The sequence below is a fragment of the Neopelma chrysocephalum genome, unplaced genomic scaffold (assembly GCF_003984885.1).
Source record: "Neopelma chrysocephalum unplaced genomic scaffold, ASM398488v2 Primary Assembly neopelma1_147, whole genome shotgun sequence".
In the NCBI taxonomy this organism is placed as follows: domain Eukaryota; kingdom Metazoa; phylum Chordata; class Aves; order Passeriformes; family Pipridae; genus Neopelma; species Neopelma chrysocephalum.
The window spans coordinates 1,969,968-1,996,779 of NW_020897809.1; the positions used below are offsets into that span (position 1 = coordinate 1,969,968).

Consider the following 26,812-nt stretch of genomic DNA (forward strand, 5'->3'; position numbering starts at 1 on the left):
CTGCCTTCTGGAAGTTTGTGGGTTGCTAACAGTCCTATGGGAGACACTGAGCACTGTGTGCTTGGAAAAAGGAGATGCAAAGGCAACACCCAGAAGTGTCTGAACTCTGCAGAGAACTGGAGCAAGTGACCTCCCTGTCCCAGGACAGCTATACAGACCTGTCAGTCTGGGGATCACCCTCCACCTCAGAAGAAGGTAGGAGGAATCACACTATTTACCCTGTAGAGAGCAGCACCTGCTCTGTGTTGCAGAGTTCTCTTTGTTTTGCTGAGAGCCCATGGAAACACTGGAATAAAACCATTAGGATGTCGTGTCTGCTTCCTGCCTTACTTTCTGCACAGTCTGTTGCAGATGTAATGAAAGCAAATGTGGCCCATTGGGCAACTTTCTGCTCAGGGTGGTACTGTGCAGGCTGTGATACCTATTAATTTGATGAAAATTACTATGGGGCAAATCTTGATCTATTCCAAAGCCAGCCATGGAAAATGATACATTCCTAGTCAGATCTGCTTCCTGTGGTTTTTCAGAGAAGTGTCTTACCGAGCCTGATGAACACAATTATTTTATGTCTATTATAGATGAAAAGACATTATTCTGTTTCAGAATAATGGTTAAATAAGTGAAGTTCTTAGAAAAAGTCAGCTCTTTACTAGCCCTGAGTAGTCTTGCTCATAAGACAGACAGTAGCAGGGAACTGGTAAACAGTACCAGCAGAACTGTGTTGGCAAAAAATTCATGCTTTGAGATTGAAGCAATATCAGTGAAAACTTATATTTGAGTGTGAAGAGAACAACCATGTGCTAGAGAACAAAATCTTTCTGACTAGCAAGTGCCTCAGTGAAAAGACCAAAACCAGACCTTGAAATCCTACTGATCAGCTGCAGTGTGAGGTACAATAAGCTTTGTAAGGCATTAAAGTGGCTTGAAAGAGCCCTAAAAGTGAGTGATAAGTTTTTTGTGGCAACTGAGTGTTTTTCTGACTCCTATTACCCGGGGCTTTTACAGGAAAAGTGGCTTTTGTGTAAGCTCAAATAAATTCTGTGTGTGTGTGTGTATGTATGTGAGCACAGGGATTGTACACTGCACATCTGGGAACACAGGGATCGCTAATTCCTGTATGTCCTGTATGGACAAACTCTGCAGGTGAAGGGAGAGCTCTGGAGCCCTGGGCAGACAAACCAATCAATAAACCACATGGAGTCCCAACATTCTTAAGACAGGTCTGAACAACCTTATTAAATGTATGCTAGTCTGAGCTGAAAAGTCACAGCAGCGTACAAATCCACATTTAGTTCTCTCTGGGTAAAACTTCACTGTAAACATAAGCAAAAATCCATGTCTGTTACTTACAGCTGATTTAATCTTTCATACAAAATGTTTCAGTAAGAAGGAAAAAATTGGGCAGGGCATTTTCTATGTATGTGGGCTTTGCAGCACAGCATGTGTGTAAATAAGGGCAGAGTTTGGCATTTCAGAGAATCAATGAGGCACATTATAGAAACTCAGAGCCAGGAGTGTTTTCCATCCTTTGTGTATGGGTGAGTCTGTGAACCGATCAATGGGTTTCTATCAGCATTCAACAATGCCACAACATCTTTCTGAAGTAATTGGGCAATTCACAGAATGAAAGATGCCATCCAAGGCCTCTAATACTCGTTTCTGTAAGAGGAACATTTATTGGTATTGAGGTGTTCTATGGAGACCAGGCAGTCATGCTTTTTTTTTTTTCTTTCCTTTCCTGGAGGTAATTCACTTCCTTTTAGGGTTGCAAGTAAACAGACTTCAAAATGACAGCAGAAAGGAAAATGTTGTCTTTTCACTGCTTCGTCACTGTTGAATAGAACTATCTTAGATTGGGTCACTTCTTTTTGCCAGAGGACTCTTTCAAAGCAGACCTGAAGCTTTCACACTCCAGTGCTTGCAATACAGATGGAACAGGGAATGTCTCTATGCTTATTATTATTCGTGTGTTTCAGTGCTTGGCAGTAAGATGTGGTTGGTTCTAGCAACTGATGGTTATTATTTCATGAGCCCTACACCAGCCTCCTTCTCCCCTGCCTTTGCTGCTGAACTCTGAACAGTTGTACTTGAGGGGAGGAGGAAGAACGGGAAGTGTTTATGCTCAGGACTTCCCCAAAGGTAACACAGATCCTGTCTCTGTGGGTACTAGTAAAAATGCTGAGTGCTGCATCTCTGAGCAGGACACAGGGAGCAGAGCATCCCCAAGTGAAGGAAAGCTGCTGGGAATGCCAAACTGCTGGGTTAAGCCAAGCTTGTGATGAGAGGAGGGTCTGCATTATGTTCCTCCTCTATTGGAAAGTGTCAGAGCTGCTTTTGACTGAGACTTGCCGTGGATGTCTGGGGGGAAGAGTGTGGAATAGCAAATATGAAGGGTCCTGAGACTTGTCGCTGTCTTACCCTGGTGCAGAGACCTCAGGAGTTTTATGGTGTGACCAACAGAGAATTGAAAAACTTGTGTGCAACATCCCCTTATTGTTTCAGTCGTGCTCCACATATACTAGAGCAGCACAGGAGTAACCTCAGGACAGCTGTGGGCGTCTCTGTAGTGTTCAATGGCTCTTCCTTATGCTGTCACCCTGTATAAACTGAATGTCAATTCTTGGCCTGAGGAAAATGGTTGTGCCAAAGGCCAAATACTGGAGGTCTATTCAAAAATAGGTGTAGTTCTTGTACTGAATGGGAAGGATAAAGCTGTGGGAGAAGTTTCATTTCTTTTGCAAAATAATCAGTACCCACACAAGTCCAAATGATCAGTGTGTGTTTGGGAAGTGGTGTTGGAAGGGCAGCAAGGCTCAGGCTGTGCTCCAGCACAGTGGCCTCTGGTCTTATTCAGAGCAAGAACTAATGGAAGTGGCTCTTCCAGCTTCAATTCATGTCTAGAAGGTACATTAAACGTGTCACACTGGGAACAAACTGGAATTCTTAAACGCAAATCAACTTTGAAACCCCACAAAGCTGAAATGATTACGTAGGCTTAAGATCTAGAAAGTCAGTGTGTAACAACCAAGTGCAAGCAGCGTGAGTGCATGCAATGGCTTTTGCTGAATGTTGTTTTTTCTCCAGTTTGTCTCTGGAGAAGGGATACCCAGAGGGTGGATAAAGGGTGTTTGTGTCGCTGTTTGAAAATTAAAACCAGAAACTGAGTTTAATCTCTGGAATAAATTCCTGTTGTGGAGCTGTTTCAGGAACTGCGCTGACTTGGTGTGTTTAATCCCTTCAGTGGGTCTAATGATCTTTTCCTTCCTCACTGAATGGAAACTGCTGGTTTAGTCCTTTTTTTTATTACTTCCACTTGCAAAGGAGCATGTGCCCACCATTGCTTCTTTTAGTGTTCTCAGGCATTGCTTTTAGGAAGTGTATGGCACAGAAAGGGATGCCCTTCTCTCTCCTTCCTCCCTCAACCCTGGGAATCTCCTTTCTCTCTTATCCTTATCTTGACACATACCCTCTATCAAATGGTATTTCCCGGTTCAGTGCTTGGATGGGCCAGTTTGGGAAGTACAATAGCAGTGTGGTGGCATCCTTGGTTCTTCTGAGCTCTTCTCCTACAGCAACCTATGCAAAATGTCTGCAACATGAGCGTGTCAAGCACAGTGATAGCACAGTAAGTGTCGGTGGAAACACGGATCTAGAAAGAATATTACTCGTTGCACCATTGGGAAAATAAAATCAAACCCTGTTTCAGTTGTTGAGGTAGGAGATTATTCCTCATTGTACCAGCAAATTCTTTATTTGCCTCAATGAAGTATTCATCCAAGGTCTAAATTCTGAATGGCCCCAAAATAAAACTAATTTAAACTGTGCCAAATACTTTCTGTCGTTCCGTCCTCATCATTCACAAGTGAATCCCTTTGTTTTTCTCAGCCTGCACACACAGGTGTGGGCCACAAGAGATGTTCGGGAAATCATTTCTGAAGCTACATTCCTTGCAGTGCAGAGCAGAAAAGCTGCAAGAGGAGTGTAGTGGGGCTGTGGTCCTGCTCCAGCCTCAATACCTTCTCACACTGAAGAAGCAATATTACTGGTAAAACCATAATATGGTTTGATTTTCTGCCTAATCACTCATCTTCAGACACAGGGGCAAAAGAGTAGGCCGTAGAGAGAAGGCGTCATTTAGCAATCACATGTTTAAAAATGACTGTTATTAATATTATTTTTATTTTATATTATTCAGCTAAAAGTAGCCTTCTGTCTCCTTGCCTCCTGTTCTCCTGCTCCCTGGCTATTAGCCAACTGCAGGTTGTTTTTTTGTTGTTGGTTTTTTTTTTTTACTTTTCTCACTAACTGGGACATAAATTGTTTGAGTGAGAAAGAATGAGAGTGGGACAGATGGCACCAACTGCTGCTGGTGCTTTGCTCCTTGAAAGGCTTCCTAGCCACTGAGTCTGTTTTGGGCAAGACGAAGAGGAGACAGTCAGGTTTATCTGCTTTCCTCAAGTCCACAGAGAGTAACTGGATTATTCTGGTTCTCCTTCCCTCTCTCTCCTGTAAGCAGCACTGCATCCCATCTGCCAGTGGCAGGAAGGATATGATCCTGTTTTCTTTAAGGCTTTGTGATCTTCAGGTTCTTCTGCCATTTCTGCTTATGCTGCCAGCTCTGTGCCTTTTTGTCTATCCCTTCCCCTCCTTGAGAGTCCAGTTGTGGGCTATACCAGCCCCTTAAGGGAGGATGCCAAACTCAGGAGGAGAAGAGGGAGAAAAGAGAATATTAAAGGAAAAGGTCAGAAATTGCTGTGGTCCTTTGCTCCTGGGAGCGTGACCTGTGTCTGGCAGAGCTGCTGGTCCTGGAAGGGAGATCAGGCTCTCCATGTGATGTTCATTTGGCTCCCTCCCAGGGCTTACAGGTAGTCCTTCAGAAAAACGATACTAAATATGAAGAGTAGGGCATAACAACATTTTTCCAAACCAGCCCATTTATCTAAAGCCTTTAGTGAACGTGATTATGAACAAACCACAAGAAAACACCTGATCTCTCTTCAGAAAAATTAATAATTCAAATAGAATCAAATGAAAATGGGAAAATTGTGCATGGGAAGCTCTGGAGATCCTGAGCAATTTTCTTAGCTGAGTTGTACTCAGCAGAATGATTTCGGCTTGAATTTAAGTGAGGATCTAGTAATTTATCCAGTTCCATGCAAAATACTCACCAATTATGTGTGTCTCTCATCAGGAGCCCTGTCAAAGACCCCAGGCAGACTGGAAGTCTGGAAGCAGCTATGGTTAGTCAGGAAATGAATGGTAGAATATCCCAAATTTATGTGAGCAATAAGCAGTCAGAAACAAATGAATTTTTAATAATTGCAAGTGATGGCTGAAATTTTTTTCCCCCCTTACTTAAAAATGGCATCTGCAGCTTCTAAAATGTAGAGAGACATTTGTTGTTGGGAGAAACATTCTTAAGATGTGGTGTTTTCTTTGGAATGAGCCAGAGTAATGGATCTTACCATAGTCTTTATGTTCCTTGCTTATAGAACACTGAAGAAAAGAGTTATTTATGAGAATTATTAAGTTAAGAGAACAGCAGCAGCACTTTGAAGGGAAGGCTTACTCAAATAAATAACCATGTAAAGAAATATTAATTCTAATGGATTTCCTGTACATGCCATATGGAGGCAGGAATATTCATGAAGTGACTCACCTGATAGTCCTTATCCCAAGTGCCTGCAGAAGAAGTAGTTATTAGAGAAATGTAACTTTCTTTTAAAACAAAACAAAAAATCTCCCAAAGAAACAAAAGTATGAATAGGCAATTTAAATATTTTTTTTTATTCTGAAGAGCATATACTCATCTCATTCCTAGTGGACTTTGCTTTAGATGTTTTCTCCTAGAACTCATCCTACTTAGCATGCTGACTGTGATTTCCCACTCTTTAAATTGCAGAAATCACCCACCTTGTGATTTCTGTCAACAACTCAGTGGAGAAATGTTCCTGGAAATTCCAGCTTTTTACCACTAAAACTACTTCAAATCTGTCATGTGTATATTCCAAAAACCCCCCAAGAAAATATTTTTTTAAATACAGATATATCTATATATCTCCTGCAGCCTTTGTAAGCTAACTCCTCACTTTTGTCTACACTAGTGTCTCCCAAATGGGGAGTAGGGACCTGGAAGGGCAGGTTGATACTGCTAAAAGTTGTATGATATTGTCAGTAATCTGTCCCCCAGCTCCAAGTCCTTTGCCTCAAGGTATAATAAAACCATGTAACAATGAAAACTCTTTTCGTTTTCAATGAGCTCAAACTGTGCTTTGGGTTACAGCTGCAGGCTGATTTACTTCCCTTCGTCACTCATAGAGCTGAGAGCCCTTTTGTTTCTAGTAAATAAACAGGAGATCTGGGAAGATCCTAAGTGCAAACATGCTTCTGCCATGTCCAGCACCAGGTACCTGTTCAGGCTATGTTATGTCAGTCCCGTTAAAATCCCCTGTAAGCTCCTGTTCTGACACAGCATTCGCTTAATCTTTGCCCTATTGATTAAATCTCACAATCCATGTGGGTCCCTGCCTGCGAAAACCTGCAACGAAATTGATGCCAAATGACCATTCCTGAAGCCTGCAGAAGAAACGCTGCATAAGTTGAATCCTAACCACGAAGTCCAGTTTTAGTGAAACTGTGAATGGAGAAGCTGGGCAGTCCATCTGGAGGAGGCTGCCTGATGCATTCATTTCCCATTCCACGGGCTCTCCCTACCTGCTAATGACGCGCTTGGCTGTGGGAGGCTGCCCTGCTGCCTGCACTGCTCCCAGGAGAGGGCAGCTCAGCTCCTTTGGATCGTGAGCTGCAGGAATTGCCGGTAAGTTTCAGGGTCGTGACCAAGCCAGAAAGCGAATCCTGGTTTTGCATCCCGGTGGCTGTTGAGAAGTGAGGGGTAGTCAGAAAGAGGCCCTTGCTTTGGAGGGAAGGAAGGTATGTTGCCAGCTAGAGTACAGCATTCCTAATTCCTGGCAGGTTGTTAGTTTTGTGATCTTTGTGCTGTAGCTGAACTACATGACTCCTGTCTTCCTTCTGTCTTTAAAAAAATGATCTCAGTCTCTGTGTTTTGTCGTTCTTTGTGATGTCCATCCTGCCGGGGGCAAGAGAGCTGCTCATGGCTCCAAAGCACTTACTTTTGACAGGACAAGGGGGAACGGCTTCAAACTGACAGAGGGCAGGTTTAGATTAGATATTAGGAAGAATTCCTTGCCTGTGAGGGTGGTGAGGCCCTGGCACAGGTTGCCCAGAGAGGCTGTGGCTGCCCCATCCCTGGAACTCTCCAAGGCCAGGCTGGATGGGGCCCTGACCAACCTTGTCTAGTGGAAGGTGTCCCTGCCATGGCAGAGGGTTGAAACTTAATGATCTTTAAGGTTCCTTCCAAACCAAACCAATTCTACAATTCTATGAACATCTAGATAGGTAAAGGCTCGTGGTTTCTGAGAGAAGGTGAAAGCCATTGGAGGCAACTGCTGAAGTGGATGTGATTATTGTAGCTGCTGCACAGATCGCAGGGAAGAGATGTGATTTTTTTTTTCCCCCCCCATTCATAATACTTTCAAAAAAGTGAAAATTGGGGTCTTGGGAGCATCAGGGCCCACTCTTTCAGTGGAGCATCTGACCTCAAGTTTCAGATGATTAGAGGAACAGTAAGGGCCACTAGAAAGTGCTGAATGCTGAAGTAACCCAGAAAGGAGAAATGTGTGGCAAGAGCTTGATACAGTTCTTGAAAACTCTTTATTTTCTCATTTGGTATTTCGCTGAATACAAGTTGGAGTTTTCTTTAGACTAAAACTGTGGTTTAATGCCTATTATTGAGGAAAAGTTACTTTGTTACAGAAAAAAACAGATGTTTTCACTCTGTAAACTGTCAAAAGAGTGATGATAGTATCTTATGAAATGTAGTTTGTGCTTCAACTCATATTTGACTACAGAAAATTCTTTGAGCACTGACAAATGGTGTTAAAGGCAGTGTGATCTCCAGTGTTTGACTCCTGGTTATGTTCTGTGGGCTTCAGTGTGAGTCAGTGAATGGTGCCTCAGTTTCCCTCTGAGACAAAACATGTAAAACACCGAGATCGAAAAGTAGTTTTAAACTGTAAATATTGTTATAATTATTAAAGCATTTTTCTTTTTATCTTTCTTGTCTGTAGCCTCAGGAAGTCTGAGTTAGTGCTGTGTGAACCTTTTCTATAGCTGGAAAGAAAAAGTCAGTTTTGTCTGGATTTTAACAAATACTTCTTTTCGTTAAGATGAAAAGCAAAGCAGAAATTAATTTGGATCAAATCCTTGACGTATTTTTTAACAGATTTTTAACATCAGAGAAGCAAAGGAAATAAAAAGCTGGATTTATACAGAAATGGGAGGGAGAGAGGTGGGGAGCAATGAAGACACTCCTCTTCCTCTGGCTCTGCATTTTGGGGTGGTGGACTTTGCTGAATATATAACAAAATCCTACCTAAAAGGACCTCAGCAGCCCATGTTCAGGCCACCATGGTAGAGTCTGTAGGGCTGTTCTCAGTCTTTTATTAGTACTCCTTCAGTTTGTCTAAAGAGCTTGAAAATTCACGAGGGCAGAACTGGCACCTCGGTGTCCTGCCTGTTAAGTAGGTGCTCTAATCAGGCCGGGGAGACTTTCTTTTCACTGCCAGCTCAGCCACTATAAGTCTCTGTTACAAACAGGGAAGCTCTGAAGTTTGCTTTTCTGCTTCCCTGGGCTGCCCAAAAAGACTCACTTCTTGGGGCTTCTCTAGAGACATTTCATGTTCATGAAGGGGATGTGCTCGGTGGCTTGCACAGCACAGCCTTGGGACACGCTCCTGGTCCAGAGTGAAAGCACTTCCTGGGAAAGGGAAGACTTGTTTTAAATCCCTGTTGTGAAACAGGGCAGGAAATTAATGGTTTTTCCATATTCTGTGTAAAATGTCCTTATTATGTTGGGTAGAAGGCTGTTACCGTCCTCCTCCATTCTGGGAGTCTAGCCTGAAAATAAATCATTCAGCTGAAAACTATGGGAGAACTCAGGCCCCTTTTAAAGTATCAACACACAGTCTCCTTCCCTGGGATGCCTTTTCTCAGCATTAGGAAGAAATGTCTGTCCCCGGCTTGGCTAGCTGATATTTTGGATAAGAGTTGAGTCATCATATTCCCAAGCTTCTCTTTCTGCTTTTCCTATTTCTAGATAACTCTGTAAATACATGTTAACAGGACTGAATGTTTAGCTGTTCTGTGCATTGTCTTCAAACATCAGTGTTTTATACTGGGCTGACTTCCCAACTGCTTGTTTTTTCAGTAATTTACATTGAAAAAAATATGTTAATTTTTTTCCCTAAATATTAATTTAGCAGCAGAAAATAGAGCACGTTGTGGGTAACCTTAGATAGCTGAGCTCTTCTAGAAACTGATAAGAGATAAACTGGTTCTCATTATATTGCAGAGAGAGAGCAGAGGCCCACACATCTTCATCCAACATCCCTGACATCAGGAGCAGTAATCTGGGTAGCATGTAGAGAATTAGTAAAATTCAAGGCATCTGAGCACAACAGGAATTTTTGCTTTCCAATTGAGACTTATAAAAGCAATGATATACTGTTTAAGGTGGTGCTTCAGCAAGCTTTTATCCTGAGTATTACAGTAAAGTCTCTTTCAATCCTAAGGTTTGGTCTTATATCGTAGCAAAATGAAAAAATTAGGAAGCAAATTCTTAATTGTTTGGGTAATAATAGCTTCTGATCTGCCCAGACCTTAACTATTGGAGAAGTCAGGTAAAATCTGGTTGCATGTTCCCTAATGCACCTAGAATTATTTGGGAGCACAAGGAAACACAAAAACGAGGAACTTAGGTCTTGGGAAAGGTTTGTAGTGAGACTGTTTTGGTTGGTTTTTTTTTTTGCTAAAAATCAGAAGCATCTGAAAAAAAAACCTAACAAAAATTAATTAATGAAATTAACAGTCAAATTAACCAAGTTCTCATCTCAGCCATAGTGGGGTATAAGTGCTGCCTCTGTGGTCACCAAGATGACCTGCCTTAGAGCTGACAACACAACCCTGGCAGCCTGGGTCAGTGTTGTGGTACAGGTATCAAGAGACAGATGAAGTGGGCAATAAACTTTATTCAGAGATTTAAATAATCACAGTCCCATCCGGGAAATTTACGATGATAATTTTGTTCTTAAAATAGTAAACGCCACCAAATGCTGAAACATCTCCAGCAACAAAGACTTCAGACTCTTCCCCAAGGCCACGTAACTCGTAGTTACTTTACACTTGACTTAAATTACTCCAGTTAATATATCTTTGTCCTCTAACCTTTGCTAGAAAGGTCAAAATCATTTGCTAGCAAATGATAAACTCATTTCCTACCCAAGGACTCCCAGGAGTATAATGATTTCTTCACCTTACAAATGTATTTCTGACCAGTGTGGGTAAACCTCGGAAAGGATTTTACTTTCTATCCACCTGCTGTGGCCCGTGTGCTAATCCACTTCTACGGGGGCTGCTCATGAGCTGAAGAGAGTGACTTCTGCCACTATTTAAAAATAAATAAGTAAATAAATTCAATGCAGTTAGATGCATTTCCATCTCCTTCCCTTTAGATGTGCCACGGGCCCTGTCAAATTACACCATGTGAAAGGCCAAGATAAGCAGGTTTCAGTCCTGCACCAGTGACAGGTTTTCCATGCATAAACCCCACAGCTTTGAAGTCCATTATCTTGCAGTTCTGGGTTAGAAACTTCTTTTCTCCTGCAGAGAGGTCTCCTTGCATACCACATCAGCTGGGCTTTCGCTCTGCCACGGGAGGGCTGATCAGCACCAAAGCCAACATAGTTCTCAGATCATTTGTGAGAGTACAGTGTGTTTTATGAGTCGAAATCACTAAAATATCTGGCTTCACTTACTTAAAGTTGTGCAGGAGCAATGCCAGAACAGAGCAGCAGTGCTGGGGCTGTGGTGCAGCACTGGTGTGAACAGCAGGTGAGAGGTGGGAATCTTCCCCTGGCACTGGCCCTGTGGATGCTGCAGAAGTTGTTCTCCCTTTGGTCTCTCCTCTGCTCACCCACAGCAGAGCCTGCCCATGGTTTCAGAGATCAGGGTCAGCATCGTGCACCCGTGGCTCAGCTCTGGGTGTGAGACTGGCAGCTCCCCAGGGCAGGTGTTCTGTGTAAGGAGGAGGTTCAGCACCTGCCAACAGACTGGACTTTGAGGTGCCAACATTGCTGGTTGCTACTGGAAATCCTCCTTGTGTGTGGAAAAACTGCTGTTGCCTGAGGTGTGAGCAGTGCATGACTCTGGCTGTAGGTCTGCTAATGTCTTACACTCTCCTGTGTATTGGAGTGTAATGTAGTCATACACTCAAATGTGTTCTGTGCAGGACACATTTATTTTTTTTATTTGTTTTTCAGCTTTTTCTGCAGTAGCCTTCTGAAGTCAGGCACGTTCTCCACACAAAGCAAGCAAGAAAATGTATTTAATTTGTTTTCCTTTAGAAGCTACACCCCTTTGGCGCAGCTTTCATTTACAACTGCAGTGATAAGTAAGTAATTCATCTTCAGTGCAAATCAATAGGAGAATCTTGTTTCATCTCCGTTTCCTTTCATTTTGTTTTTCCTTGCTACACCACTTTCCTCCTACCTGTCTAATCCCTCTGATTGGAGGCTCAGCCCTGCCAAGAACTGCCTTTGGGTAATTGAGTCACTCAGTCTTTCTCCTGCAACCTCTGTAGTGCTTGAGAAGGGTTGGAGCCCTCAACTCACATGTACTTAAATTTAACTGAATGTAGTTGTGTGTATGGACAGTGACATGAAAAACTATGTCTTTTTACTTCCTAAATTACACTGAGCTGGCACATGGAGATTATCCTCTGGTAGCCTTGTTCTACAATCACTGCTATTTCCTCCATGGGATTTTTGCTCCTTTGCTGAACATCAAGGATGAATTTGGGAATAAATCGTGGCTGGGTAGTGAGTGGAGCTTGTCTCTGTGAGATCTCTGCCTCCACTTTAGAGCCTGGGGTTTTTGCAGCGTGTGGAAAACATAGGAAGAGATCCCTGATCCATGATCAGTGGTCACCCCAGAGCTGTAGATTCCTGGTCCTACTGCAGTGTGGTCTTAGGCAGTGCCTGTCAACATGAACTCTATGCATATGTGAGGAAAATGAGAAGGATTTTTTTCTATGTTCCAATTTCAGCAGATCACACAGTAGGTTTTAGGGGTTTTGTGGTGGATACTGGTGTTTTGAGATTTTCTGGTCAAAAAATGTCCTTTGCTGCATGTTTGCAGTGGTCTTAAACAGTTTTTGTGGGATTTCATTTGGGATTTTTCCTCATCCTTTTTCTAAGCATGTTGTTTTCATCAAAAACTTGAAAACTTTTTATTTGGATATGCTGCCAAAGCAGAAGACAGAAACTCTGACACATCAGTGGGGTGTCTCTCTGCCTTCAGTCTCTTGTCTGAGCAAGTGTCCACATCCAAATTGTACTGTGGTAAACTGTTATGTGGAGTTCTCTGAATACTCTGCAGTGGCCAACAGAGAGGAACTATTACCTGCTTTATTACCTAAAATATACAGCTTGGTCATAAAGGAGAATAGGGACACTAGATACAGAACCATAAAGCCACCAGGATTGGCAGTGAGAGCTTCAAGATCTACGAACGTAATTTCAAAATGATTTGTTCGAAATGTTCTGCTTTTGCTTAAAATTTTCTTGGGAGTTTAAAATATTCAGGTCAGTCTTTTCCTGATGGAATCCAGTTGCCATACCAGCTCTAAACAGGATCTTCTCTGCATTTCCTCCTGTTAGTTTTCTCCTGTGCTTCATTCAAATGAACTTGTGAGCTGATGAGCAGAACTGCTGCTTCTTCCCTGTTGTGGAGAGCACTTCTGATGGGCAGTCAAAACAATGGATTCTCCTTCCAGTTTAAATTAACAGTTGTTTTAATGAGGTAACTGAGCTGCAGTTAAACCTGCCACTTGTTAGTCCCACATCATTTCAGTTGCTGCTGACATGTAGCATAAATATAAATTCTATTGCTGTGAGCTTCCAGCTGGAGAAACTGTCCAGTTCAGAGAACATCTCTACGTGTCAGTCACATCACTACTGATAATAAATAATAAACATTGGTTGTTTACTATCTGTAGGTAAAGACTTCATTAAAATTTCCAGAAACAAACTTTCAGACCTAAAATACATCCTAAGCTTTCTACTCGGTGCAGGCAGTACAGTAAGTTATCTATTGAGCCTTCTGTCCATGGGTTTGGGGTGTGCTGTACTGCATACAGAGAAGGAACATCTATGTAGTAAAACTTTGGTGTGCTTTAGTAATTCGTTTTCAATAAAAGGAAAAAAAACCAACAAAGCAGGCAAAATTAGTCATACTCCAGCAGAGGACAGGGTGTGCACTTGGCATATCACTGCATAGGATTCAAATGTTCCATGTGTGCAGTTTTTGCTAGGAAAGATGCATGCACTGTTTGCTATTTTTAACTCGTGGTTGTATGTCAAATTGTTAAGAAAACAATCAAAACCCGTGCTGAACCAGACAGCATAACCAAGAGGGGATAAACAACCTCTCACTTTTGAAGTGACATGTTGCTGGGACTGGCAAAAATCTAAAGATACCAGGCTGGTTCTACTAATTGCTGCTTGAGCTTGGCCAGTCTCTGGGTAAGGTCCCTACAGGGAACTTTCAGGGGCAGTTATTAGAAGTCTCCTTAGCTTACTTTATGGACACCTGGGCAAACCCACTCATCTTCAAACACTTCTGTGAGAAAAGGATGGTGACACTGGATGCAATGCACAGGTGTATCTGAAAATGAGTCCTGTAGTAGGAGAAAATCTGCCTGAGAGCACCCACCAGCTGAAGCTGGACTGTCCAACACCACTCCCTACCCTGCAGCGAGACCCACCCTGATCCATTTGGGAGTGCCAGGGTTTGTCTGTAACACTTCTGAATTTTCACATAACAGACTTTGTTTAGCTCCAGTGTGGAGTTTCCTCTCAGCTTTGGGATGCCTTTCAGCCAGACTCTTGGAGGAGCAGCATCACGGACGGCCGACGCTGATGCCGTAGGCGATGGACACGGCACACACATCCCAGCTTTGCTCTCCCAGGTCCTCCCCCCCTTTCAGAGCTGACTTTAGGCTGGATGCCAGAGCACAGAGCAGGACTGTGCCCGTGAGTGGGAACCTTGTGTGTGGAGGAGTTGCTGTTGGCAGACTCTGCAGCAAGGAGCTGGTGGGGCCTTAAGTCGTCTTCAGGCTTTGAGCATTGGCAATGCAGGTTTTATTCTGTGTTACACTTTAGAGCTCTGAGCCTTAATAATAGTTTTCAAACATACTCTTGGTGATTCTTACATAAATGCAGGGCCTCTAGAAAAAAGTCGAGGTGTGAAACTTGAGATAAAATGTTGACAATGGGCACTGCTGTTCTTTGTGGGAATATCTGTCACCCGGTGTGGAGGTCTGGCATTGTCACTGTTCCCCATTTGAGACCAATTATTGCTGGGCAGGGAAGAAAGAATATGCAAGAATTCTATGTAATAACCACTTTTAAGGTGCTTTTGTAGTCACTTTTTGTCACTAAACTGTGGCTTTTTGTCTGCTAAACTGTTTACCTCCTAGAGAGCATTTCTGATGAAAGGCTCAAGGTAGTTTTAACTGTAGCGTTTTGCAAATTCCCCTCAAAAAGACCCTTCTCTTCTCATTGTCACCCCTTTTGTTACCTATTTCTCACTCATTTTCATGGACATAACCTGATTTTTTATTGGAGCAAGCAAGGTCAAATTCAACCTTACCATCTCTGCTGTGATTTGGGAACTGCTTTTGTGTTCAGGGAGTTATTGTTCTCCAGCCTCTGCTTGGAGAGTTCTCACAAGGATAATGCTATCTCATAAAATTAAAATCCATGCAGTCAATTACTGGGATTTTTTGGTTAGTAATTAACTATTTTGACTGACATTATGTCTGGGTTTTGGGGAAGGATTTTGCTCTAAGGAAATCAGTCTACGCATTTAATAGCTTGGCACTGAGAAAGCCTTGAAATATTAAAAAGTTGTTTTAATATAGGCTGTAGCATGGCTTGAGGCATCAGAGTGTTTTATAAAAAAGTTTGGTGTTTGGTTTTGTGGTCAGAAACTCAGAAGTACTCAGCCCATATAGATGGAGCTCTCTTAAAATCTGTTTACAATTAGGAATACCAGCTGTTTTGCAATCTGACCTTCAGTTCTTTGTTTTAGACATTAATTTAATTTTCCTTAGGCTGAGAGGGCCATGATAGAAGTCTCTTTAGCTGTCAAGCACGTCCTTTGCTTGACTTGGTTGCCAGCAGCAGTGACAGGAACTCTTGTTCATCCTCTGCCTCTGTACAGGAAGCATATCCTTGTAAAAAATCCTGTAAAACCTGGGATTTTTCTAACGTGCCAAATGCCACGTAGTTGAGGCTATATTGGGTTAAAGTAAATATCAGATCCAGACTGCAGGACCTCTCAGAGGGCTCTCAGCTTGTCCATGTCCTGGCAGTCTGACCTCGGTGCTCGTCCTCACTTGTTTTTGTGGGAGGGAAAGGCAGCAGCAGCAGGTTACCATGATTGCATTTGACTTTTTGGCTGTTTGCCTGAGTGTTGCCATTTCCTCTCCCTTAACAACCTGTAGGTACAGACTACGGGTAACACAAGAATAACGCTGAGCATATCACATCATTTGGAACGTGCAAATGGGGGACCACACGCTCACATATGCAAAATCCAAACTGTCCAATACAGTGTGCTTTTACTTAAAAATTCCAAAAGGTTTGTACCAGGGAAATTAGCCTTTTTTTTTCTTCTAAGCAAGTACATTTTAAGTGCTAAGTGACTCCAGAACCTTAAAAAAAACAACAAAAAAACCCATTAGGAGAAAGTCTTAGACATTCATCTGTGTTTTTGAAGAAGCACTCTAAAATTTTGACAGTGGTTTCAGACAGAGATGTTGAAAAGTGTTGTTATAGGGACAAGTCATTGTTTAATGATGATACTTGTGACTTGACTCTCAGTAAGTTGCTCTCCCGACCCTAAAATTACTTTAACCATTGTTTCTAATCACACTTACTATTTGTTCACCGTGACACTATTTCTCTTTCACTATTTTGAAAAGGATGTGTAGGAGTTATCACTAGGATGTGACAAGTGCCCCTAAGGAGCAGAGAGTGATCAGAACTCACCTAAAGCATTTATTGTGAGATTTACAGGAAAAAGTGCAATTTACTTATTTCCTTAAGAAAGATTTCTGAATGTTACAAAAAGTTTAGAAAATGCAATATAAAGGAGTGAACAATCTTAAACTGACTCTGTGTTTATCCATATAAATGCAGCTTTTTAGGTATGTTAAGATGGGCAACAGGAGTGGAAGCACCTGCTCCTCCTTTAAAATATTTGTGGTTGTTGATATTGTTTGCTTTTGTTTTCTTTTGGTTTTTTTAAGACAGCACTTGATGTTGGTGCTTTCACAGTGGTGGATAATTAAACTCAGCAGACAAACTGAGTCTGGTCTTCAGATGCCCATACCCTTGTATATATATTATATATATATAAAGAATAAGGATAGCTTTAACAGTTCAGGGAATCATTTGGCTGGGATTACTGGAGTGTGGAAAGAAAGACCATTTCAAAAGCTTTACTTAGATAAAAAGCTCAAGGAAGGACCATCAGTTGCTAAGAGAAAAATCATCATTCAAAAGTCTGGGTGTGATGCTTTAACACACCAGACCAACTTTACAATGCAGAGAACAGTCAGCCCTGGCAATCAAAACATCAATGCTTTATACATTCCCAGTTTTCTGCGAAGAATCAAGACATCAAATCAAACAAATACACTATGTTCAGTCTATGAATGTTGGTTTTCTTTTAAGATGCAATTACCTGCAGGTGATTTTCAGTGCCTCCAAGTTTGCCAGCTTGAATCCCAGCAAAAACACATCCCTTGAGCTGAATGGGTAGTTTAGCTGAGGAAAGAAAGCACATCTTTTCTGCTGGGGAATTTTAGACACATCAAGGGTGAAGCTGGGCACTTACTGGGACTTGGGGCAAGCAGCTGAGTGCAGATTCCTGAAAGGTGCTCAGGGGTCCACAGTGACTGCATGTGGTCAATGCAGATTTTGGCATTGTATATGTTAAAGGCATAAAATACCGGTGTGTATATAATATAAATGTGTACTAGGTATTTGTTTGCAATATGCAGCATGCGTATAAAAGGCAGCATGTTGCCATTCTCCCAAGGGGAAATGATTTCCTTAAACAATGAAGAAATACTTTAGATTATTTTTAAACCAAAGCAAGAAAGTTTTCCTGAGCAATTTCAACATGCCAAACCCACAGCAAGTGTACATTTAGTGCTGAGGAAGGTGTGTATTGAGAGGACTGAGTGACTGAATGTCAGCATCAAACGTGAAACAGCAGCTGACAGTGAGTGAGTGGGAGACTGGGCTGTCACATCAAGGGGGAAATCAATGCACGGAAACAAAAATGAAGTAACATTTTATCAGCTAGTTGGATAACTTATAATGATGTTCAGCTTTTAGACACAATGCCTTAGGCAGACTGCTGATGTGTGAGGAGCCCCAGCGTAGATCTGCCAAGTCATACATATTTTTAGGTGTTCAGAGATTTCAGGGGGTGCAGAGAGAAAGAAGAGGTGAAAAAAAAAGAGATTACAGTAAAAAGTGCTGCTGCTCTGACACCACGATTTCTGGGAAATTATTCCCCTTAGAGAGGAGTAGGGCCCAAGAAGTACAGCTGGTTGGTTGACAGGACAACAACAATTGCATCTGTACTCAGTCACTGCTCTTATATAAAATGATAGCTGGCAAAAAATGAGTGGCTTAAAGGAAAATCTGAATTTTAGACGTTTTCTTCCTCTTGTTAGTTTGCTTCCCAAGGACCCAATTATCTGGCTCATGAAAATAAATGCTTATATCTTCACCACAAGCAGTCAGTATTTTTGCAGGTGCTGAGCCCCCTTCCCTTGCCATGGTTTTCACCTGCTGGAAAGGCGAGTGGTTTGTGACCTCTCCAAAGGAGAGCTCTGTCAGTGTGATGCTCTTATTTGCTTTGTTTAACGGTTCCATGTGCACCTACAGGAAAGTTGGCTCATGGCTTATTAGCAGGACGCAGGAGTGGCTTCTCTCCATGCCCCAGCATTGCTCCAGTCTGGTCATTCTTTTTAATTGCCCAGGAGGAACGAGGCAGGGAGAAGAGGCTACTGGAAGGGCAGGGACAGCCTGAGCAGCACCTTCCCTTACAGCATTTGGGTTATATAAAAGAATTTCATGCCTTAGGTTGGGCTCTGACATAGATGTGGGTCTGCTGTGAAACAGAGGTCTGGATTTAGGTTTGAATAATATCCAGAATTTCTGGAAAATTGATACAATTACAGCTGGTCCTTTCTCTTCATGTGGCTGTCCTTGGAGGGAGGTGGGAGCCCTGCAGCTCTGTAGTGTTGCTGTTTGCTGCTTGGGTACCTCCCTGTGCTTTCACCTTGGAGCCCCCGTTTCCTCCATCCATCCAAGAAATACAGCTTCACTGTTGGGAGGGTTCACTGCAAAACTTGTAAACCTTTAAAACAAACTAGTCCTATTAAAAGTCCTAATTTAAAGTATCTTTCTCTCTGCTCCATGTGGGTCCTAAACTGGAAGTAAAGCACCCTATGCACTTGTTTGGCCTCATCCTTGCAATGTTTGGGTTTGGGTTTTTTGGGAGTTTGGGTGATTTTTGGTTTGTTTGTTTGTTTGTTGTTTTCTTTTGGTTTTTTCTTCCCCAAATTTAAAATCTGTTGTTGTGTCTAAAGGCCTTATCTCTAACTTGTGTTCAGGTTTTGTAGGCTAACAAGTTACTTCAGTCAATGATGCCTATAGGACTGTGACATTAAACATTTTGAAGTTCTGACCATTCAAGCACTCATGTTACCCACCTGAGAGCTTTGTGCTTGAAAGGTATCGCTACAGACAGGAAGCCAAGTGCAAAACAGCTGCTTAGGCTGATGGTTCCATACTGTTGTCCTTGGATGTTAGAAATAAATGCATGTGAGCATCAGACTGTATAAAAATGAGCTATATTTTATCATCTGATTCCATATTTCACTTCCAGTTAGTTTCCTGTGGGTGCTCATTTTGACTGACCTCTTCTTATTTGCATTAAAAGCTCATGGAGTAATTTCCATTTCTGAGGACCTTTGCTCATATGACTCCTGCCGTGGTCTTGCCAGGGCTAATGCACTAACCAGGCTCAAGGCACAAGCAGTGCCTCGACCAGGAGCTTCCAAACAAAACAGAGATGCTGCTGCTGAAATAATGATGTTGCTCAGCAGATAATACTCGTTTGCTTCAGTGCTGACTGAAGTGGAAGTTGCAGTTGGTATTAAAGATTACCATCCTGGTGATAGATGAAATAGGGGAGGGATAAGAAGTGTTGTTTCTTCTAATCTCTCCCTTTGAAGTATCTGCATGCATAAAAATGATCATTTTGGAAAAATTCGTGTTTGAAAGCCAGAATGTACTAATGTGATGCTTTTCAAACCAAATGACTTCGTGTGCTTTTACAGAACATTGATGAAGAGTTTCTGACATGAGAGAGAATGCAATGGTTTTAAAAGAGTCTGTTTCCATTTTATCCTGCAGAGATATTCTGGATTGACTCTTTTCTGTTGACTCCTTGTTAATGTGGCAGTTCAGGCTGAGAGGACCTTTATTCCCATGGTGCTGGAGCCTTTGGTCAGTGCAGGTGGGAAATGATTGTGTGTCCAAACAAGCTCCTTCAGCTACTGGGTATTCTCCTGCTCATGCCCTCAGCTGACAGACATGGCCAGTTCAGTTTAGCTTATGGGACCTAATTGCTTCCTCTGATGTCAGGCAGCAGGTCTCTGTAGCTTCTAACTTGTTTTACATCCAGATCCATGAAAAAAGAGGCTTTTGTGTCACATTTAAAAAGTTTGAATCATTTCCATGGAAAACACTTCAAGACTCTGTGAAGCAAAAATTCTCTGTATGTGTTCTTTGCAAGATGAGAAACTATTTTAATACCTCAAGGAGAAATACCTCGAAAGAAATCCATTTCATGACAAATTACATCCATCCCAAAAGCTGGCATCAGGGAATAGGATCGTAACTCCTTAAGACCTCCATGGGAATGTTGTAATCCAGACCTTGTCTAAAAGTCTCAGCAAGGAGAAAGTACCTGGGAGCCACTGAAATAGAAGTTCATTATAATGAATAGAGTATTCAGTGGAAGGAAAACATATTTTCAGTTGTAGCGAGTTCAGGGTATTGTTGATCATTAAACACATTGTTTCCATTTGAGGCAGTTTCCATCATTATTGCTCTTCCTTGTTCCTTGGCTCCCATGTTGTAAGGCCAACAGGTCCTTGTCTGTAAGTGAAGGGTGACACAGTGAAATGACTGAATTCTTTAAGAGCACGGACTGCAAAGGGAGTCAAAGACTGACAACTGCCCATCTTCACCTGCTGAACATCTATGTAGGGAACAGGCAGAGGTGTAGCAGCCCCAAGACATGTTCTGGGATGCCCCATGCACTGCAGGCTGTCAAAAGAGACGGAAGTGACTGGGCTGGATCCACCCAGCCTGCAGCAGGTACCAGCTCTGGGCCAGTCCTCACCCACAGTGTCGTGTCCATCAGTGACCCTGGTTTCCTGATCCTCAGCATCTCAGCAGCCCCAGCAGGATTTCTAACCACCAGTGGGGTTGTGTCACCAGTTTGGTCACAACATGGGCATGTGGTGGAGCTAAACCATGGTTGGAGTTGCTGTGAAACTTCACCAGTTGAGCTCTGACAGACACTGAACAGTAGCTGACAGGAGGGGAAAATGAAGAAGCCAATAGGGCCAGAGATGAGCTACCTGCCAGATTTTGCATTGGCTAGGCTTGGTCTGCAGAGGGTTTTATTAGTGACTAATGTTCTGGGATAAAGTTCATTTTCTTCCTAGTAGCTGGTACAGTGCTGTGTTTTGGATGTTGGATGGGAATAACATTGATAACCCACTGATGTTTTAGTTGTTGCTGAGCAGGGCTTGCACAGAGTCAGAGATTTTTCAGCTTCTCATCCCACCAGGAGGCAGAGGGTCTCAAGAATCTGGGAGGGGACACAGCCAGGACAGCTGACCCCAACTGCAAAAGGGATATTCCAGACCACGTGGCATCATGCTGAACAAAAAGCAGGGGAGTTGTCCAGTGGGGTGGCTGCCTCTGCTCGGGGGTGGCTGGGCATCAGCCAGTGGGTGGTGAGCACTTGCACTGGGCATCACTTGTTTGGTATATTCTTTTATCACTATTATTGTTTTTCCCTCCTTTTCTGACCTGTTAAACCAGAAAACTATTTTACCTTTTTTCAACATCTCTCCCCATCCCGTGGGGGGAGAAAAGGGTTCTTTGGTGTTTGGCTGCCAGCCGGGTTAAACCACAGCACTAATTAGTGCTGGTGAAAAGGCTCCTTCTTAACAGCCCCAAAAGTGGTGTGGGACAAAACGCAGAACAGAAAGTTTCTTTTTGAGATATGATCAAAAAGTGCATTTTTCTTTTGAAACTCATTATTTTTACTCCTGGGTTCTTTTCATTTTTATATGATTTCACAGCCTGCTAATACCAGGGCTGGGGGCTGTTACATGTCAAATCACGCCAGCATTTGCAATCATCTCACATGGTGTAATCCCAATAGTGTATTTAATTTTTATTTACTTTAAACCTTGTAGGCAGATGAACATTACTTTTATTTTCAGCTCAGAAAAACTGTTATGCATTACCAAGAAATATTTTTATGCTGTGATTAGATGCTGTGATTAGAAAGCAATGCTGTTACTGCTGTGTCATATAGTCAGGTCAAACAAGAAAAATAATTAAGTAAAAAACTGTTTCAAATTACCACAATATTTATATGGGGGGGGGTTATTTTTTTTTTCTCTATTTTTATTTTAACGTCTTCTCCTTTACAGGGAATTTTGAAAATGAACTGGGTTTTAATTCCAACTGGCAAGGAACACTTGGGACTGAAATCAAATCTGGAGCTAGTCACGTGTCAGGAGAAGATGAAACCTCACGCTCCAGGTGTGATCATAAGACTTTTTGCTGCAGCTTCTAATCAGGTGAGAACTCCAGCTAAAATTGATAGAAATCCTGCCTGTGGAGTTTTGGCCTTGAGAGTGAGCTGTGAAGCAAGAAAAAAAAAATCAGGGAATCAATGTCAGAAAAAAACGTGGTATTGCAAAGAACTGTTTGTCAAGAAAATAACTGCATGGAAAATATTCATGACAGAATACAACTGATGTCTCAAAAGAGGTAATACAATATCAAATGAAATAAAAACTGAAATAACATAATTTCACAGAATCACAGAATCATAGAATGCTTTGGATTGGAAAGGACCTTAAAAATCATCTAATTTCAACCCCCCTGTTATGGGCAGGGACACCTTCTATATCCTCAGGAGGTAATTTCATTCTCAATAGGAGCTTAATTTTCTGGTGTCGTTTTAGAAAGAATTGCATGATCAGGTGGAAATGTTTTGGAAACTGGTGCTGGCCAAGCTATATTCCAGTATAAATTACAATCAGCAGTAATTGTATGCTTAGGAAATGCTATCTGATATTACATCCTGCAAACTGATATTCTCCTCTGTGCAAAAAACCACTATTTATGGACCAAGAAGTTCTTTGTCTCTCTTGAATCTTTTATAGAAAGTTGTCTCTGGAAAGTTTTGAAATTTATCCATTGTATAGAGATGAACTGCATATCCAACCACTTGTTTCAACTCCAGCTATCAAAAATGAGTTTAAAACCGCTTTCCTGCTCTGGGACAGAAATGCTCCTCTAGAGTAGTTAATTCAATCAGTTGTCAAGAGTCAAATGACCTCATAAATCAAAAGAATCTATGGAGAGATCAGTGTGGAAATTGCAAGAAGATTTATCAGTGGTAAAAGCTGTCTTAGTATGCAATTCAGTGTTCCCTCTGGATGTTTGGAAGGAGTTTCTGATGTGTGAAGTTAAACCCTCGGCTCTTCCCTTGCCCTCCTGACTCACAACAAGACCCAGATTTCTCTCTCTAGTGTGGGGCTGCCCCAATACACCACAAGGTGACTTGGGATAAAAGGAGTCCAATGAGCTCTATTTTCAAAGCCACTGGAGGAAGTTGGTCAATGCAGGCTGTGTCCCAAATGATTGTTTGTCTAATTTAAGTCTGAATTAAGAAAATCATAAGTAAAGGTAAGTTATTAAAACACAAGGAGGATAAAGCAAATGGCAAAATATGCATCTGCAAAAGCTATTCCACTTGTGTGTATAAATCAAGAGACTCTGCGCTCAAGTAGAGAATTAGGCTGAGTTGCCTGCTGTTATGCATTTAAATTAAGCAGGAGTCTAATAGCTTTTTAAAATTCTGGCCCTAAGTGTGTTGTTTTTTTCTCAGGGAAGAGATCACCTAATCAAAATAGTGCTTTAGAAGGAAGAACCATTTAATACTGAATACAAGTGAGGAGCTCTCTAACTACTAATAAAAACTCTACTGCTTGGGGAAGATTTGTTACTGTTGGTAAAAGCTTGAAGAGGCTCTTTGGAGCCAAGTTGCTGGTGGAGCTGGGAGCAGAGAGGAAGGATTCCATGATGCCAATGGAAGGAATGGTGTTTCTGTCCTTCGGGGGGGGAGGGGGGCGCTGGTGTAAGGGTTGTTTTAAGTTTACTTGCATTCTTTGCCTTCCATTCAGCTGCTGCAGAGCTGTGCTGAGGTTTTGTTCCAGGTAAGCCCCTGGATGTCAGCTCAGCAGTGCTCAGGCACAAGATTTCTTCCCGTTAATGCTTCGTTTCCACAGGCGGTTGCAAACGGGTTTCTATAGAATTCGTCTCCTTTGATCTTTTGAACTGTGTTCTAAAACAGGCAGCAGAAATTTCCTAGAAAGTTTTGACCTAATTTCTTGTCCGTATGAAGAGATATGGTGGTGTTCAAATCAGCTGCTTCGAGGCAGGGCAAGGAAAGCAACCTTTCCCCCATCCGTGTAGCAGAGGTCGTGCTCCAGGCACAGCACTGCAGCTCTGGAGACTCGTCCCTGTCATCTCCCTGGGTTTCCAGCAGTGTGTTTCTCTATCTGCAACAGATCATTTTTCCTCTTTATCAAAACATCTTTATCTAAACATGGGATTTCTGTGGAAGCTGAACAGGATAGCTCATGTGAAAAGTATTTTTGGTACAAAGCACCTGTGCCTTCCGCCTGCTACTGTTGTACTCTACAAATACCTGAAAATCAGAGTGAAATACAAGCAATTCTCCTGCAGACATCAGTTCCTAGTGGGGACTTTAAAGTGAGTTCAGTGTAATTGCTGTGGTTTTGAGCTTTACAGAATAGCTAATTTCACTTGACTTCCAGGAGGCGGGGTTAGGGGTTTTGGGTCTGCAATTAGAAGATGTGAGGGCACCTCCACTGTCTCTGGGAAGGATGTGGCTAAAAAGCCAGTCCAAAATTCAAACTACATTCCCTTTGCCTGCCCCTATTTGGGCCTAGCATTTACTCTGTGCATCTGCTGCAACTGGAGATGCCCTGGCAGCTGGAGAGGCAAAGGATAAAGGGGAGGCAGAGATGCTGAGCCCCTGCTGTCTGCATGTTTCTATGTGCACCTGGGAGAGAAGCAGGGATCTAGAAGGAAGAGCTGGCCTGGACATGGACCATATGGGACCAGAAGCTGGTTGAACAATCTTCTGTGATTTTCCCTGCAAATTATGTCCTGGGCTAATCTAAATTACAGCACAGCCATCTTGTCTACAGCACAGAACATCACCTGGTAAATCAGGCCTCTGTTCAACTTCCCCATTATTATGTTTCCTCTTTTTTTCTGCTGCCCTTCCCAGTGCAGAGCTGGGAACCTCTGGCCAGGGAAGGGGAGCCCTCTACACCCCACAGCTATGGCACAGTCTGCTGGAGCCTGGGTGTGTGATGCTGCTCCCTGCTCAGTATCTCCAGCCTTTCTCAGCCTCTTGTGTGGCTGCACCTATTTATACCTTGTTAGCAGCTTATCCTTGATATGAGGAGTTCGAGGCCTGCTAGTCTTGTATCATTTGTAGTCCTGTCTAAATTCTGATCTTTACAGCCACTGCTCTAGAAATAAAGAGATTAATCAAATTCCAGAAGATTACTAGAGCTTCAAACCAGTCAGAATCTGACTGAGAAAACATGTTAATCACTTCTCACTTAACCTGAGCACATTCTGCATCCTGTATTTCTCCTCCCGCTCTTGCCACTGATGCCCTGTATAATGTGGAGCTCTGACAGATGCAGAAGAAGTTATAGGGATTTTTGCCATCTTTTTAAACAGATATGTTTGTGTTGGTGCTTTAGATATTCTTTAGACATCCTGCTCAAACCTGTATACAGAAAAGGCAAGATCTCTAACCAAAATTCATGTGTAGAAATATGATTGCAGAGAGTTATGGAATTATTTGTAAGGTTTACAAAGTACTGCAGAAAAGTAGCGAATAAGTCAAAGCAGAAGGATAAGCTACACTATTCAACAACTCATTTCTTATATTTTAGTAATTTGAACATAAAGCTGTTACAGCAGTAAGCAAAATTTGTTTCAAATCTTTTATTGTAAGTGCATTTACTTAAACAGGAAAAAAATATTCCTGGACCTTTATTGCCATTTTGAGCATGTGAATGAAAAGAAATTAAAAAAAAAATGTGTCACTTTTCAAACACTTTAGTTTTTCATCAGAACCCAGTGAATTAGTGTTGCTGACACAGCTGCAGTTGCAGGATTGCTGCAAAACTGCCCCAGTGTGGAGCTGAACTTAGAGAAAATCCTCATATGCCCTTTTGGCAGCACAGCCATACCAGGGAAAAAATAAAGAATCCAGAGGGGTTTTTGTTCTTCAGGAGCTTGTATATGTTCCACACTACGACAGACCAGTCCATGCACACTACCTGACACTGATATGGGTATCCCAAAGGATGCACAGTGTACAAATAGATCCTCTCTTTTGAATGTCCTCTAATTAAAGACATAATTGGCAGGCGATAAAACAGGAAAAGATATTAATTTATTTTGCTGTTGCTTCCATCAAGTTAGCTAGTGACACACTCTGTCTTGGTTTTTATCTTCTTTTTCTGGTTTTAAATTTACAGATGCCTCCATTCCCCACCACACTTTTTGCTTTGGTTTAGAAAGGGTGAAGTTCCCTTGGCTCAGCTCACACACAGCTCAGGTGAGTTCCATGGGCTTAATTTTCTTCTTAACTTTTTGAGTGATTTTATACAGGGAGATGTTCCTTCATGTAGTCCTCTAAAACTATTGATAATTAACTTTTGGGGCCCAGAGGAGTGTATATAACTATCTGGCTGCAGCTCCTGTAAAACTTGCAGGTTTATACTGGGTGGTGGCTGGATTTGTGAAAATCCTCATTTTGTGATGGGACTGTGTCTGACACCTCTGGTCCTGGCCCAGGACCACATCCCACATACAATGGTACTGCCCAAAACTCTCAAAGCTACTTTGACTAATCATTATTATAAATGCATAGTAGGCATTTCTGTGATTATATTATCTAAGTAGCTTCAAGGAGAGGCATTGGAAGGTAGAAGGTAGAAAAGGGACAAACAAAAAAGCCATTATAATAAAGAAAGTTTCTCATGCTGTTTCTGTCTGCTGCAAGGAGGGCAGGACTGTGCATGTATAAATCACAGCCTCATAAGTAAAAAGGAAGAGTGTGAAGAAAACCTAAGCTCATCCAGACTTTTTCCACATGGAAAAGAGTCTGTAGGATGGGAAAAGTATTTGTTGTCTTACAGGAAATAATAAAA

At 42.1% G+C, this 26,812-nt stretch overlaps 1 long non-coding RNA gene across 1 annotated transcript; it reads left to right on the forward strand.

Moving 5' to 3' along the window:
* Positions 1-156: 156 nt before the first annotated feature.
* On the forward strand, positions 157-26,200 carry LOC113975861. The gene is made up of 3 exons (XR_003536954.1): positions 157-195; positions 21,965-22,307; positions 26,138-26,200. It is a non-coding gene; the product is annotated as an uncharacterized LOC113975861 (long non-coding RNA).
* Positions 26,201-26,812: the final 612 nt, after the last annotated feature.